Consider the following 17,264-nt stretch of genomic DNA (forward strand, 5'->3'; position numbering starts at 1 on the left):
ATAATATTAGTCAGATGGTGAATATTTATAATCTTCACCATCTTAGTCTAAGATTTGCTAATTAGTACCAAAGTACTGGACAAATTAAAATTTTACCTGATGACAGTAGATGAAAAGTGAAGAAATAACCAAAGTTGTTACAATTCATCCTGAGATGATCCTGAATGTCTGAACCAAATTTCATGACAATTCATCCAGTTTAGACATTTAACTGTGAATTAAATCTGTCAACCTCATGGTGACGCTCAAAGAACAGTCAGAGGATCAACAAAGTCAGTAGGATTTATCCTCTGGGGATAATGAATGTTCATCTAATAGAGCAGTGTAAGTACTTTATCAAACCACCTGTTCAATGAGTGTAAACATGTAGAAAAGTGACATTTTCATCTGCTTTGCCCACAGTGTCCCATCCACCACCAGCATGTTTTACACAAACACAGCACGCTGGTTAGGCTAATAAAATGAAAGCTGTCTGAATGTAATCTAACTTTTTTATCTTAGTTTTCCACGTATCCTATCCTCTGCTCATCCCAGTATTAAGTTCTGCATGTTTTTAATTCAGATTGTATTGGCTGCATTACATATTGTATGTGTTGGATGACAAATTAGTGGGTAGATTTATTTAATGGTTCAGGTGGATTTTGTTGTTTTGTGATAGAAGTGGCTCTCTGACTGACTGTTTCCTGCCAGTGCAGCTTCCATGAAAAAAATAGTGAAGACATTAAATTATGTGGACATTAGCTTGGTGTATTTGTATAATTGTACTTGTCTGAAAAACAATAGTAATGTTTTTAAAATAAAACATTTTGATGACAAGAAACAAAATGATAGTGGCAGTGCAGATTTTTGTCACAATTTGCCCTGAGTAATTTTGTAGATAGAAGACAAAAAACCTTGAGTTTGCACAAAATCTACACTTGTGCCCCTCATGAAAGGTCCTCTAGTTCGAGTTGTTTCTGAAACAGGTGTTGACTACGTCGTCAGCCGTCCCAGATGCTACATCAGTTTCAAACATGTTTGATTTCATCATAGACAAAAATCAAGATGCGCTTGTATTGGAGACGAGTCTGAGATGGGAGTAGAGCAGTATCCAATCAGAGTGCACAAGGAATCTCTGAAAAGCAGACAATCTAAAACAAAACAAACATCGTGGCTACAAAGAGGGTGAAGATGAGGACTAATGTTCCACTGATTGTGACGTAAGAGATGGAAGAGAGGCTCATTGAACTCTGACCCTCAACAAGCTCCATAACTGGCCGGGTATAAAAGTGACTTCTCACAATCATTCACTGATCTCTCCAACTAGAGTAAGGGTTAGGGTTAGATTTTCGCCATGATTATCCCAGACAATTTTGTAGATTTAGTTACCCAATGGATAATATAACAAGCTTTTAAAATACAACACATTGTTAAAGATGAAATCAGTGGTTTCCAACCTTTTTGGCTTTTGACGTCTTACATAAAGCAGTGTGTAGTCGGGGTCACATTTCACATGTCTATGAGTCGTTAACAGCTCCACCAAATAGTGATTTTTACCTCTAAACTTCTCACATGGTTTCATTTCAATTAATGTTCAAATTAGGGATGGGCGACATATCGAATATACTCGATGTATTTATTATAACAGTACTTTATATAACTTTATTTAACTTTATTGTAACAGCAGTTTATTTAGTAGTTTAGTATTTTAGTAATTTAGAGAGGATTAGTTTAGAGAAGATTTCAAAATATCAAGATATATATTGTTTATCGCAATATAATCTAAAAATATTGCAATATATTTTATAGGCCATGTTACACAGCACTACTTTGAAGTTAATATTGCTTCTTGAAATACAATCAAGACAATAATTTGTACCATGTTGGATTTTAATATGTTATACAGGGTTCTTTGTTATTTGGATTAGTCTATTATGAACTGTTAACAGGCTGGTCCTGACTTGCCTGGGTTGCAGAGTTATACTTAATGACCCAGGTGATGATGAATGCATGTAGCAAATTCTTACATTTGCAAATGTTTCAGTTGATACTATTATTTGCCTAACACACACTGTCAGATCAGTGTGCACATGTTTTAAAGGTTGGTATTCTAGAGTTAATTGCAGAAATAGCAGTTATTTGATTAACTGATAGCTGCTCTCAGCCCTCATGTACTCAGTGACTAGTGAGGAAATGCAGAGAAGCACTTTTTGCAATATATTGATGAATCTGTCAACATAATTATAACTGTGTGAGAGGAGAGAAATCATCAGTGGCCACAGAATCAAGAATAAATCTGGCATTGATTTCATTCATAATCAATTTATAAGCATCTTCATCATCACTTCATCACTTGTCAGTGTGATACTAAATTCTCCTCCATTATTTGATTTTTCTGATGCACCAAATGTTGATGTAGCAGAATTTTGTTTCCATTTCAGTCAATTTCATATTAATTCTATTCCATCAGAAAGAAAAACAAGTTTTACATCTTCAAGAATCAGGCAGAGAAAGCAGTGCTCAGTTTAGTTTTGGTGATGATCAACTTCAGGTTATAGAAATATGTAAATGTTTATAGATGTGTTTGTTGTATTTTGGATTATGCTTCAGGAATATGAGGTTATAAAAGATTCAAGAAAAAAAGATTTATTCAAATGACGATCAGATATTCTTTGGGAATTCATATATTTGCACCATGTTAATTGAGATGTGGGGTTGGATTCATGTTAGATGGAAGGCTAGTATTGTGAGTTTACAATAATACAATATTTGATTTACCAAGAGTTGTTAAAATATAATGTAAAAGGTAAATGTGTACAAAAATGGGCAGAAGATATCTGGCAATCACGAAAAACTGAGATTTATTTATAAAAAGGAATACAAATATGAAAAATATGTTGAATATAATCTGTCTGAAAGTAAAAGATCACTGTGCAGAGATAAGATGTGACATACTGACTCAGCATTTTGAAACTGTGTGCTGTGTAAATTATGTTCTGTGTTTTTATCAGGGCAAAGGAAAAGACAGCCCCCCACCACCATCCAGGAGCTTGTAGTGCTGAGATAGAAACAAAGTCAACACATCTGCCAGAGGCTGTCTAGACCAGTCCACCTACAACTATCCAGCCTGCAGATGCTTCAACTCCTCCTCTCCCACTGAGCAGAATCAGAGATATCCTCTTCTTTAATTCATATATTCTTCTTCCTTGTTTAAACATGGTGCCTACTTTAACCAAAACTGAAACTTGTTAAGTATCGATGATGTGGGTAAAAATTTATCACTGCCAACTGCCAGACTGAGTGTCTTTTTGCCTTACAGTAAAACTGATAAGCTCGCTTTTATGGTATTCTGTATTCTCACTTATGTATTGATATATATCTCCTCTTTGAAGCAGCTCTGGTGCTTTGGGGTCTGTGCTCTGTCCCTATATAAATGTAAAGTTGTATTTGAGTTGCCAACACTATATGTTATATTTAGCTAAGATTAACAAGTATCAATGACTTCAAAACTAATTTTCATTGTGAAAAGTTTGCTTGCATCCGTTTGTCTTCGCTGTTTTTCTCAGCTGGATGACAGGAACTCATCCCAATGACATATTGCCAAAATCTTCTCTCTAAGTTTTATCAAAAATACACAAGCATAACTTGAATTTCTGGATCTCTGCAGGTAACTGATATTAAAGGGTTTCTGGTTATTTCATTTAATATAATAGTTTCAGTCCGTTATTGCTAGCTGCCACTGAATGCAGCTTTGGTGCCAATATGAGTAACTGTTTGTTAATTAGATACAAAAAGCATTACACTAAAACTTAATTAAGCTAAGAACCAGCTATGATCACACTGTGATTGACTGTGCAGCCTTTACAGTCTGTCCTCAGTTAAAATGTAATGATGAGTTTGTGTTGTAAGTTTGCACTTTGTGTAACGTCACCAAGTCATGACTCAGCCAGTATTTGTACCTGCACTTTATGGATTACTGTCCCCGATTACTGTCCTTTTTATCCCACTGCTTCATTTATTATGCTGAAAATGATAAACTACACCCCTTGTTGGATTATTCTGCTGAGAATAAAATCAAGTGTTTATACATATGTTTTGTTGTTTGTGTCATTTGGAAAAAGTGATTCCTCCATGAAGAGACAAACACAGGATGAACGTTGACTGGCATTAAAATGTGTGTTTAAGCTACTTTATTCATCAAACCATTCTGCAGCTTCTTGAGTAAATTTTACTTTCATGTAAACATGCTTGTTTTAAGATAACAAAATATGCTATAATATGATGAAAACATCTTTCATATTTTTTAAATTCCATCAATTTTTCATTGTCCCAATTTAGACAATGTGGTTTAAAATGTGGGACAGTCATACAGTGCTGATTGAAAGTTTATGAACCCTTCAGAATTTTCTGTATTTCTGCATAAATATGACCTAAAACGTGATCAGATATTTACACATCCTAAAACTAGATAAAGGGAACCCAATTAAACAAATGAGACAAAAACATTAAACTTATCCATTTATTTATTGAGGAAAATTATCCAATATTACATATTTGTATGAGGCAAAAGTATGTGAAACCTTGCTTTCAGTAACTGGTGTGACCTCCCTTTTCAACCAAATGTTTCTGGTAATCATTTTTAAGCCCTGCACATCAGCTTGGAGGAATTTTAGCCCATTCCTCCTTACAGAACAGTCTCAACTCAGGGATGTTGGTGGACTTCTTGGCATTAACTGCCTGCTTCAGGTCCTTCCACAGATTTTCTATAGGATTAAGGGTGGGACTTTGACTCGGCCATTCCAAAACATTATCTTTCTTCTGCTCTAACTATTCTTTGGTAGAATAACTTGTTCGTTTAGGGTTGTTCTCTTACTGCATGACACACTTTATGTTGAGCTTCAGTTCACAGACAGATACCTTGACATGTGCTGGTACAATTTAGAACTCATAGCTCCTTCAATGATTGCAAGCCGTCCTGGTCCAGAGATACTGGTCCAGGTTCATGATACTACCATCACCATGTTTCACAGATGGAATAAGGTTCTTATGCTGGAATGCAATGTTTGCTCATCGCCAAACATAATGCTTGTCATTAAAGCCGAAAAGTTCAACTACGGTCTCATCCATCCACAGAATATATTTCCAATTGTCCTCTAGCTTATCCGCTTATCTTGTAGAGAGAAGTGGCTTTTTCCCCTACAACTCTGCCATACACACCATTGATGTTCCATGTTCTCCTGATGGTGGACTCATGAACATTGACTGGAGCCACTGCAGGAGAGGCCTTTAGTTCCCTACACGTTACCCTGGGGTCCATTGTGGCCTCTCGGACTATTATGCGCCTGCTCTTAGTGTGATTTTTGTTTTTCGACCACTCCTGGGGAGAGTAACAATGGTGTTGGATGTGTTCCATTTGTACACGATTTGCCTGACAGTTGACTGGTGGAGTCCAAACTTTTTAAAAATGGTTTTGTAACTCTTTCCAGCTTGGTGAGCATCAACAACTCTTCTTCTAAGGTCCTCAGAAATATCCTTTGTTCGAGCCATGTTTGAAGCTCAGACTTTGATATTGAAGACCCAGATTTCTCTTCTTTAAATAAGGCAGGGCCTCCCAGACTCACACTTGATTGATTGAAACACCCGACTCTAATTTCCTCTTCAAATGAAGTGATAATCCTAGAGGTTCATGTACTTTTGCCACGCACAAATATGTATCTCATTTGTTTAATTGATGTCTCTTTATCTAGTTTTAGGACTTGCATGGAAATCTGATCACATTTTAGATCATATTTATGCAGAAATAGAGCAAATTCTAAAGGGTTCACAAACTGTCAAGCAGCACTGTTTACATTAAATTGGTGAAATATGCATTTAAGTACATTTCATTTGCAATATCAGTAGTTATTCAGGGGTCTTAGTCTTATGATGCTTAATTTTTATTTTATTATTGTATATTTTTATTACTAATATTAATACATAATATATAATATAAAACATTGCTATACTATCTGTAACAGCAAAAAGATTGTAATGACTGAAACCAAATGTGGGCACTTTGGCCTTGAGTGTTACTGAGAAGTTTTTATAGTATTAATTAAGGTAATTTAAGCCTTTCAGCCTCCCAGCGAGTGTATACTCCTGAAGTGCCAATTGCAGAAATGGTCCCACATTACTCTAATTCACCCTGGATGTGAAAATTATGCAACTATAGCACCTGTTACACCTGTTCTGTGGTTGATTTTATTTGTAAAGCTTTGAAAAGGAGGCAAGTTTCTGTGTTTTGCACACAACCTAATTTATGTTCTTTTTTGTCAAATTTTGTTTTTTCTACTGCAATATTTGGTGGTTTGGGGCTAGTTCGGCACTTGTCTGCAGTCTAAAGCCTCAGATCTTTTCAAACCGAAACGCCTCTGAATTTGGTGTTATTTGACTAAAAACTACGCATTTTCACACAATTTTGGACTATTATCATTACAATATTTATTTTAAAAAAACGCACCGCGTAACGCGTAAAACAGGCTTATAGTGAATGGACTTGAACTGCGATTTTCTCTTCCTCCCATAGTCAGACTGTAGCCACCAGCCAGCTGTAGGGACGACTGTGTTTTTTATTTATTTTATTTGTCCCGTTTTGCACAGAGATACAACAGACTGCATTGATGCCAGCTCGGTAATTTTTATTTCCTTGTTGGAATAAAACGCACCCATCAGACTAAAGATTTATAAAGTCTGTTAATATATCTGTTGACTTTTGTTCTAAAGTTTAGAGCGGTTGTTCTGTCATCAGATTTCCTTAAAGATCACTTCAGGTTAAAGATGAAAACAGAAAGTTGAGATTCTGAATCAACAAACCTTAAAAACTTCCTGCTGTGAGTTACATGTTTATTTCATCAGCTTGATTCAGATTATTTTCATCATCTAAAGACAACGTAACAACAGTTTTCATCACGTTTGTGTCTGCGGGTGTTAAAATGATCTGATAGCAGTAGAGATGGTAGTTATAGTGATGTGTTATGTTGCTTTGCTGACTGCATTGGTGGAATAAACGAAACTCCAGAAGAAAGAAATACGAGTGTTTATCAATTCTCTTATCGGTTCTTTTTCATTACTAAACCATTGAGGGGGTTTCAATTATTATTAAAAAAATAAAAATTCAGAACAAGATAAGAATAGATTAGATGTTTTAAACATGACGAAATGTCGTTTCTTGCAACAGCAACAGTCATGTTTCCGTCAGCAAAGTCACTATATAAATTCAATAATATCTCACTTGGAAGAAATAAAAAATGTCAATATAATAGAAAATATCCATGATATTAAAATACTGAGTGAAGTTTAGAAAGAATGAAGAGCGCAGACATCAGTCAGTATCTTCATCCTGTCCTCTTACTCCCTCTGCTGCTGGTTGAGAGGAGGGGCTGTTTCAGCCAGTAAGTAAATTTACAGGAATTTGACAAATTTTAATATACGTCACAAAGTAAGATAAACACAAACACCAACAAATAGAGCAGAGGAGAGGACAGTGAAGTTAGCGCGAACATGAATGACAGCAAAACGCGGTCAAGACTCAACATAGTTTCCCCGTGTGTCTCCTCAGGAGGCGTTCAGGTACAGTGGTGAGTGTAGGTCACCCGCAACTTCGAAAAACCCAATACACAAATTTGACTGTAATTAAGCGCAGAAAATAGACCTGACAGCAGTGTGAAAAAACATAAGAAAACCCTTAAGTCTAATGAAGATGGGACTAAACTACTCCACTACATTTATTTGGCAGCTTTAGTTACTTTTCAGATGAAGATTTGACATAATCTGACACAACCTTTTTGGCTTTTGACGTCTTACATAAAGCAGTGTGTAGTCAGGGTCACATTTCAGATCTATGAGTTGTTAACAGCTCAAATTAGGGGTGGGCGATATATCAAATATACTCGATGTATCTATTATAACAGTACTTTCTTAAAACTTTATTTAACTTTATTGTAACAGCAGTTTATTTAGTAGTTTATTATTTTAGTAGTTTACATAAGTTTAGAGGAGATTTCAAAATATCAAGATATATAGTGTTTATTGCGATATAGCCTAATAATATTGCAATATTTTTTATAGGCCATGTTACACAGCTCTACTTTGAAGTTAATATTGCTCCTTGAAATAAAATCAGCACAATAATTTGTACCATGTTGGATTTTAATATGTTATACAGGGTTCTTTGTTATTTGGATTAGTCTATTATGAACTGTTAACAGGCTGCTCCTGACTTGACTGGGTTGCAGAGTTATACTTAATGACCCAGGTGATGATGAATGCGTGTAGCAAATTCTTACAATTGCAAATGTTTCAGTTGATGCTATCCTTTGCCTAACACACACTGTCAGATCAGTGTGCACATGTTTTAAAGGTTGGTATTCTAGAGTTAATTGCAGAAATAACAGTTATTTAATTAATTGATAACTGCTCTCAGCCCTCATGTAGTCAGTGACTAGTGAGGAAATGCAGAGAAGCTGTGTCTGACTGACAGCTGATCTGTCTAATGTGTAGAAAAAAACACAGATTCTGATTGATCCTGTTGGTGTGTTAATGAAGTTATTACTGCTGGTAAAGACAAATGAACTCAGGACATCTAGTGGTCACATCAGGCAGTGCAGAGTCTGACATGACAACACAAAATGGACACAAACCTAAGTACATTCATGGTGTCAGTGAACTTCATAGACACAATCAGACAAGATTTATTTCTGTAGGGAAGGTGGGCTGATAATTACAACTCATTAACACCAACATTCATGAACTCATGAATTGGGTTTCTGTTTGACATTTTACTTATAATAGTTGGGTGTGTTTGTGTGCAGGTGAACATGTGCAATGTGTTTGTGTGAGGAGACAGAGGAGGGGGTCCATCCCTCTGAAACTCCTCTGTGTGGGCAACATGACAACCAGACCAAAGCTCAGAGGTGAGATGAGGATCTCTGACTGTTTAAAATGACTTTTTCTCTGTGAGATTTCTCCTGTTTGCTCCTGAGTCACAAATCAGCAGCAACATTACTCCACCATCTTTAGTCAAAGATGTGAAAGATGTGAGATGTTTTGATCTCAAACGGTGTCTGTGTGTGTGTGTGTGTTGTGTTCAGTATGCCTGTGATGCGCATTGAGGTTCCATTCAGAGCTGCTGCCTCACTGTCACAGTAAGTCACCATTCTGTTACTTTATAATATTAGTATCTATGTTGGTTAACGTGCTGCTTTGCTCTGTGACCTGTGTAAACAAGGAATAACTGTTCCTCCATTCAATACATCTCTGGTTTCAGCAGCTTGTTTTGTTAGCTGATCATATTTACATTTATCTTTTCTGTCACTTGTATCCACACTGACAGACACTTGAATCAGTAAAATCAACTGACTTTTCTTCAAGATCAAAATGAGCACAAATATTCGAGCCAGAAATGATTCAGTGTGAACAGAAAACATTATTCCTGAACTTTTCTGATGTCTATCTGGTAGTTGTGTATCCAGCAGTTGTTGTGTCTGGATGGCTGATATTCTCATGTTGGGTCTTCTTCATCAACTTTATTTTGATCTTTCTTGATCTGCTTTGCTGTGGTTTCATTTATATCTTTATAACAAGAAACAGTGTGTTTTATTAAATGGTAAAAAATCCATCGTAGTTAACACAGAGAAAGGTGTTCCTTAGAGGTCAGACCTTCTATTTTTTATTCTCATAAATGATCTTCCATCAGTCTGCTCCGAGTGTAATAATAATAATAATGATTAAAATTTCAGTTTTAGTCCAACACTTGATAACAGCTTTTTATCAAACTTGTGTTGATGTAAAATGTTGTTAAATGTCAGAGAGCTGCAGAGGTCTGTTAAGTTGGTTCAGAGTAGATCTTAGATGACTGCAGTACAGAAAACAGAGCCGAGCCTCCGTTTTCTGTCTGATTGTACAAAATTTAATTGGTTGTGATGAATAATATGTTAAGCAGCATCATTATAAATAGAGAAGTTTTAGTCTATTATTTGTCTTTGAACATTTGACAGGATGTTACATCACTTTTCAGCATTTATCAACAAACAATCAGAAAACATCTGGTGAATCTGTCAACATCATTAAAATCATTCAGTGGACACAGAATCAAGAATAAATCTGTTATTGATTTTATTTGTAATCACTTTATAAGCATCTTCATCATCACTTCATCACTTGTCAGTGTGATACTAAATTCTCCTTCATTATATAATTTTTCTGATGAACGAAACATTAATGTAGCAGAATTTTGTTTCCATTTCAGTCAATTTTATTTCAAACCTTTAACTTGTATATAAATTATTTCACACACATTTTGAGAAAAATCCATTTTTAGTGAACTTTTTTGATATCTACTTCAAAGTTTCTGTTTATCCAACAGTTGCTGTGACTAGATGTCAAATGTTCTAATTTTCCACTCTGGTGGCTTTTCTTTTGTTTCTGTCAGAATCTCTCTGGAGAGAAAAGTTTCCTCTGGATCCAGCTGTGAGTCCAGCAAAAAGTGAGTAAAAACTCAGAAGATTGCAATATTAACTTTAAAAAGTTTAAAAAGTTTACTTTACTAACAGTAAAAAGGTTGTGGAATTGAACTTATAAATATTCTTTATAATGTTGATGTTTCTTTGTATCACTGTTAGAAAATGAGGATGATTCACAAGCAATGATTTGCTGAATGGTGTAAAAGAGGAGGCCTAACATTAATCAGAAATAAAACAAGTCTTACATCTTCAAGAATCAGGCAGAGAAAGCAGTGCTCAGTTTAGTTTTGGTGATGATCAACTTCAGGTTATAGAGATATGTAAATGTTTATTGATGTGTTTCTTGTATTTTTAATTAGGCTTCAGGAATATGTGAATATAAAGGATTAAAAAATGACAATTAGATATTCTTTGTGAATTCATACATTTGCACCATGTTAATTGAGATGTGGGGTTGGATTCATGTTAGATGGAAGACTAGTATTGTAAGTTTACAATAATATAATATTAGATATATATGAAATATAAATACAAAAATAGGCAGAGGATTTATTTATGAAAGAAAGAAAAGACTAAAGACCCAGCTCTTTTTCGAACACCTCTGCACTTGATGGACTGTACATAGAGAAGAAAAAACAAAACAAACCTGCTTCTATGCAATATATGTGCTCTATGCATTGCCTTGGTGCACTGCCTGTTGGCATCTACGTCCTATCGGACTCAAACTTAAGCTTTATGGCACTTACTCGTGTTGTTGTCTCCTGACTAGATCCTTGCTTGTGTTGTATCAGTCTCATATGCACGTTGCTTTGGATAAAAGCGTCTGCTAAATGAAAAATGTAAATGTAAAAGTAATACAAATGTGAAAAATATGTTGAATATAATCTGTCTGAAAGTAAAAGATCACTGTGCAGAGATAAGATGTGACATACTGACTCAACTTTTGAAACTGTGTGATGTGCAAATTATGTTCTGTGTTTTTATCAGGAGAAAGGAAAAGATGAGCCTCCCCACCATCCAGGAGTTTGTTGTTGGAAGCAGTGCTGGGATGGAAACAAAGTCAACAGACCAGCCACTTTTTGGTACACAACATTTATTTGACAGGGGGAAAGAGATGGTCATAAGGCTCCTTGGCATGTTCAGGAGAAATAAAAAAAAAAAGAGAGGTGACTGAGCAGAATCAGAGATATCCTCTTCTCTAATTCATTCTAATTCATACATTCCTCTTCTTTGTTTGAATAAGATTGAAACTTGTTAAGTATAGATGATGTGGGTAAAATTTGTATATTATCACTGCCAGCTTAACTGAGTGTCTTTTTGCCTTACAGTAAAACTGTTAAACTTGCCTTTACTGTATTCTGTATTCTCACTTATGTATTGATATATATCTCCTCTTTGAAGCAGCTCTGATGTTTTGGGGTCTGTGCTCTTGTAAAGTGTGTCTGAATGAGGAAACTGAGTTTCATGAGACAAAAATGAAATGAACTGGTGGAGCTATAAAAGAAGACATTTGACATTTGCAAATTCTCTTTCTGGGTTCTTGAGCCTGATCAATCAGACATTCCTCTCTCTGACTGAAGCTCAGATTCTTCATTTGGCCACTTAAATACAATTTTTATTGTAGTTCAACAAGTGTTATACAGAACAACCTAGAATCAGCTGCTCATCTGTCTGCATGTGAATAACTTTGTGTTTGTATCCGTTCAATTCAAACCATTAACACCTACTTTTCTGCATGACGGTATTTTCTTTGTGCACAAAAATCCTCAGTTACTGAAGGTGTTACAGTATATACACAGTCCTCTTTGCAATTAAGCTTGTTCCAAACTTCTCTGTCCTGGAATAAACCTACAGAACTTATGTGTAAACTGTCAACAGAGCTTAGGGAGCTCAACTGACTAAAAAGTGCAGTATTGGAGCTGCACTATCATGAGTTTTGAATGGTTCTCAACAATGATCTGTGCTGCAAGTCTAGAGGTCAAGTTGAAATAAAGAATGACTCCTCATGAGGATCTATAGTATAAGATAAGTTGACCTTTTCCAGTAGTGTAGAAGTGAACGTGACTCCAGCTGATCTCTAATAGAGTTAAAGTCCTTCTTGTGTTACTTTTGAATTGTCTCTCAGAGCTAGTTAGCTGAAAGTACACATACACATTACAATACATGACATTCAATTACAACCACCTCAATCAACAAGTCTTCTACAGATGTGTGATAAATTAAAGGAAAAACAACAAAACATCTGTGTAATTCTACTCAGGACGAGCACTTTTTATTCTAAAAGATATTCCATCATGTGATGTTTTAATTATGGTGGTTGAGCTTTTCAGTTGGGTTGAGATCTGGTGACTGTGAAGACCACAGTATATGATTCACATCTTTTAAAAAAAAAACATTCAGTGACCCTTCATGCCCTCTATGTATCATCTGTATTTGTTATGGTTATTCAAGTTGTTTTCTTTAATTCATCACCTCTCTGTCTTTCTGTCATTTGGGTGAACTGACCATTAAAAGCAGAAATAACTCCACTGATATAATAAAGACTTCTCTCCATGTGAAAACTATTGATTGAGATGAAGATTTGACATAAAAATAATAAATTTTGATATTCTAACTTGTTTAAATCGTCACTCTTATTTTATTTTCTAAGGGTGTTGTGCACTTTGTGTGAAAGGTGCTATATAAAGTGTACATTTATATATAATATGATAATATATTATTATTATTAATTTACCAAAATATTTAAATTTACCTCCACATCAATAGAATAAAACATTTAAATGCTCTCACATGTATTTGTTAGTGATAGAAACAAACAATATAATATACTATAATAATATAACAGTCTGCACAACGAGTACTTTTGATACTTTAAGTACATTTTGCTGATAATCTGTACTTTTACTTCAGTGACATTTTCAATTCAGGACTTTTACTTGTAATTGAGTATTTTTAGACAACAGTATTTCACCACTGATCGCATCTAATACAAAACCTACTGAAATGTCCGTTAAGATGCAGCTGTTAATGTGAGTCAGGCAGATCTGAAACTTGTCAGATTAATGTCTGAATCTGACCAATAATGTCGTTCAGGTGTCACTGAATGTAATCCAGGATTTTGCAGAAACATCAGTAGGATTACTGGGGTTTATCAACCGTTAAAGTGTAACATATCATTTTCTTTTTCAGCAGTATTCCTACAACAGTATTTCCGATTTTCGTCAAATCGAAGGGGGAGAAATATGGCGCATCACGAAATAAACGCATACAGGATGTATTCAAGATGCAGACAGTAAAGTTATTTAACAACGAGCAAAGGCTGTTTGGTGTATACGTTTATGTATACACATATAACATGTATGCACAGTTGACGCAATTTTTATTGCTCTGTATTGAAATATTTTGAAGAAAAAAAAATTGCTTATAAAAGGGAAAAGCTTGTTCTTTCCTCACAGTACAGTTCTGTAAGTAGTACTGAGTATTTGATTATTAAATCCTGCACTCTGCGACAATGTGTAATGGGGAGGAATCAAATGCGCAGGACCATGGACAGGTCCTGTATCTTTACAGATGCAGGGTCAGCACTTTTACTCGCTCTGCTGTGTTAATTTGTGTCTCAACCCCCTCCCCCCGTCCTCCCCGCACGATTACGTTGCGGTGCTGCTTGTAGGTATCCTTTAATCGTGGATTTTTCTAAGTTTAAGAGGGCAGAATTTTATCTGAAATCTCAGAATATCAGTCTGATATGAAATACTGTCGAAAAACTTTATTTTAAATCGTACTATGACTGAAGGAAACAAACAACATAACTAAGAAGAAAAGTGGAGGTGATGAACTAAACCAGGAAGAGACTCTGGATCCTGTTGACTTGTTGCATTGTTGTTGTGAAGCAGTTAACTTTCGTGACTCAGTGTGTTTCACCCTTTAAAGGTATTGTAACTACGCTTTATATACTTTAATGAATCTCCTTGCCAGCCTTAATATAACATATTTAGGATTTAGCAGTAGAAATCAACCGTTAAAATGCAACATATCATTTTATTTTTCAGCAGTATTCTTAAAACAATATTTCCGTTACTCGTTAAATCGAAGGGTGACAAACAGGGCGCGGCATAAAATAGACTCATACAGGATGTATTAAAGATGCAGACGTCAAAGTGTTTTTTTATGACGAGCAGAGGCCATTAAAAATAAAAAAAAAATGTCTCCAGTGTTTCAGGCTTTTCTCCACATTTCAGCACAGAGATTTGTCCATAATACAATCTTGCAGAGAACGCACAAGTTTGCGCGGCTTTAGTTAGCGGAGCTGCACACAGAGCTCTCCAGAATCACAAATCAACTGTCGTGTATTTTGTCTCTTTTACTTCTCTCCAGTATTTCGCATCTATTATGTAACATTTTGACATGTCCGTCAAAAAAAAACAAACAAAACAAAACAAAAAAAAAAAACAGCTGTAAATGTGAATCAGGTCTGTAACGGGTTAGAATAATGTCTGTTCAGGTGTCACTGAATGTGATCCAGGATTTTGTGGCTGCGTGTGATTATTTCCTTTGAGTTTGTGAAATATCTGCAGCATCACACGGCAGCAGAATCTCCACATTGAAAGAGACGCTGTGCACATTTACGCACGTGGCATAGCAGCAGTAACTTCATTAACAACAGGATGGTAATTATTAATGTTCTGTGTTGTGCTATACATCAGACTGGTCAGCCAGATGTTACACACTGATTCCAGGTTTATACAGTTGAATTGTTTGTAATAAAACAGCCCTTCTGGATCAATCATTAGCTCCATCAGAGCTGTCAGGACATTTTTATTTCAAGTAGCTAAAAGTCCAAGATAAGTCTATCATTAGACACAAAATGACATTTCCGTTTGAGGATGTTTTGAGTAAACAGCTGCATGTATTTATGACACTGAAGTAAGATGGCGATGATCGATGATGAATGTCAATAGTGTCTGACTATCATGTCACGTTCAAGTCATCCCAGACCGATTTAAAGTGTATGTGTTGAATATAATAATTGGACTGATTAAATGTCATTGTTACAAATTTAATATGAAGAAATTCATCACATTGCTGGATGGCATCGATCAGTTTAAAGTGGACCAGCTTTCACTTTTGAAGGAACATCGAAAATAACTTGTAGGTATCTTTTAATCGTGGATTGTTTAAGTTTCAGAGGGCAGAATTTTATCTGAAATGTCAGGATATCAGTCTGATATGAAATACTGTCGAAATAACTTTATTCTAAATTGTACTTTCGCTTAAAGAAACAAACAACATAACAAAGAAGAAAAGTTGAAGTGATGAACTAAACCAGGAAGAGACACTGGTTCCTGCTGACTTGTTACATTGTTGTTGTGAAGCAGTTAACTTTCGTGTCGCAGTGTATTTCAACCTTTAAAGGTATTGTAACTACGCTTTATATACTTTAATGAATCTTATTGCCAGTCTTAATATATCGTATTTAGGATTTAGCAGTAGAAATCAACCGTTAAAGTGTAACATATCATTTTCTTTTTCAGCAGTATTCCTACAACAGTATTTCCGATTTTCGTCAAATCGAAGGGGGAGAAATATGGCGCATCACGAAATAAACGCATACAGGATGTATTCAAGATGCAGACAGTAAAGTTATTTAACAACGAGCAAAGGCTGTTTGGTGTATACGTTTATGTATACACATATAACATGTATACACAGTTGACGCAATTTTTATTGCTCTGTATTGAAATATTTTGAAGAAAAAAAAATTGCTTATAAAAGGGAAAAGCTTGTTCTTTCCTCACAGTACAGTTCTGTAAGTAGTACTGAGTATTTGATTATTAAATCCTGCACTCTGCGACAATGTGTAATGGGGAGGAATCAAATGCGCAGGACCATGGACAGGTCCTGTATCTTTACAGACGCAGGGTCAGCACCTTTACTCGCTCTGCTGTGTTAATTTGTGTCTCAACCCCCTCCCCCCGTCCTCCCCGCACGATTACGTTGCGGTGCTGCTTGTAGGTATCCTTTAATCGTGGATTTTTCTAAGTTTAAGAGGGCAGAATTTTATCTGAAATCTCAGAATATCAGTCTGATATGAAATACTGTCGAAAAACTTTATTTTAAATCGTACTATGACTGAAGGAAACAAACAACATAACTAAGAAGAAAAGTGGAGGTGATGAACTAAACCAGGAAGAGATTCTGGATCCTGTTGACTTGTTAAATCGTGTCGCAGTGTGTTTCAGTCTTTAAAGGTATTGTAACTGCACTTTATATACTTAAATGAATCTCCTTGCCAGCCTTAATATATCATGTTTATGATTTAGCAGGAGAAATCAACCGTTAAAATGCAACATATCATTTTCTTTTTCAGCAGTATTCTTAAAACAATATTTCCGTTACTCGTCAAATCGAAGGGTGACAAATAAGGCGCAGCATAAAATAGACGCATAGCTACAGGTCATAAATGTATTCAAGACGCTGACAGTAAAATCATTTTGCGATGAGCAGAGGCCGTTAAAAAATAAATCGTCTCCAGTGTTTCAGGCTTTTCTCCACATTACAGCACAGAGATTTGTTCATAATACAATCTTGAAGAGAACGCACAGGTTCGCTTGGCTTTAGTTGGCAGAGATGCACACAGAGCTCTCCAGAATCACAAATCAATTTCCGTGTATTTTACCTCTTTTACTTCTCCCTAGTATTTCGCAACAATTTTGTAACATATTGAAATGTCTGTCAAAAATCAGGTCTGTAACGGGTTAGAATAATGTCTGTTCACGTGTCACTGAA

General features: G+C 35.5%; 1 protein-coding gene and 1 long non-coding RNA gene across 2 annotated transcripts in view; both read left to right on the forward strand.

Annotated features, from left to right (window-relative positions):
- Positions 1-3,010, forward strand: part of LOC122998245 — a 3,689-nt gene extending 679 nt beyond the window's left edge. Inside the window, exon 3 of the long non-coding RNA XR_006407372.1 lies at positions 2,991-3,010. This is a non-coding gene — a long non-coding RNA (uncharacterized LOC122998245). The remainder of the gene's footprint in view (positions 1-2,990) is intronic.
- The window catches only part of LOC122998243, a 171,533-nt gene that overhangs the window by 63,182 nt on the left and 91,087 nt on the right, over positions 1-17,264 (forward strand). The gene's annotated exons all lie outside the window — the stretch shown is intronic.

This window comes from Thunnus albacares, chromosome 15 (assembly GCF_914725855.1).
Source record: "Thunnus albacares chromosome 15, fThuAlb1.1, whole genome shotgun sequence".
Lineage (NCBI taxonomy): Eukaryota > Metazoa > Chordata > Actinopteri > Scombriformes > Scombridae > Thunnus > Thunnus albacares.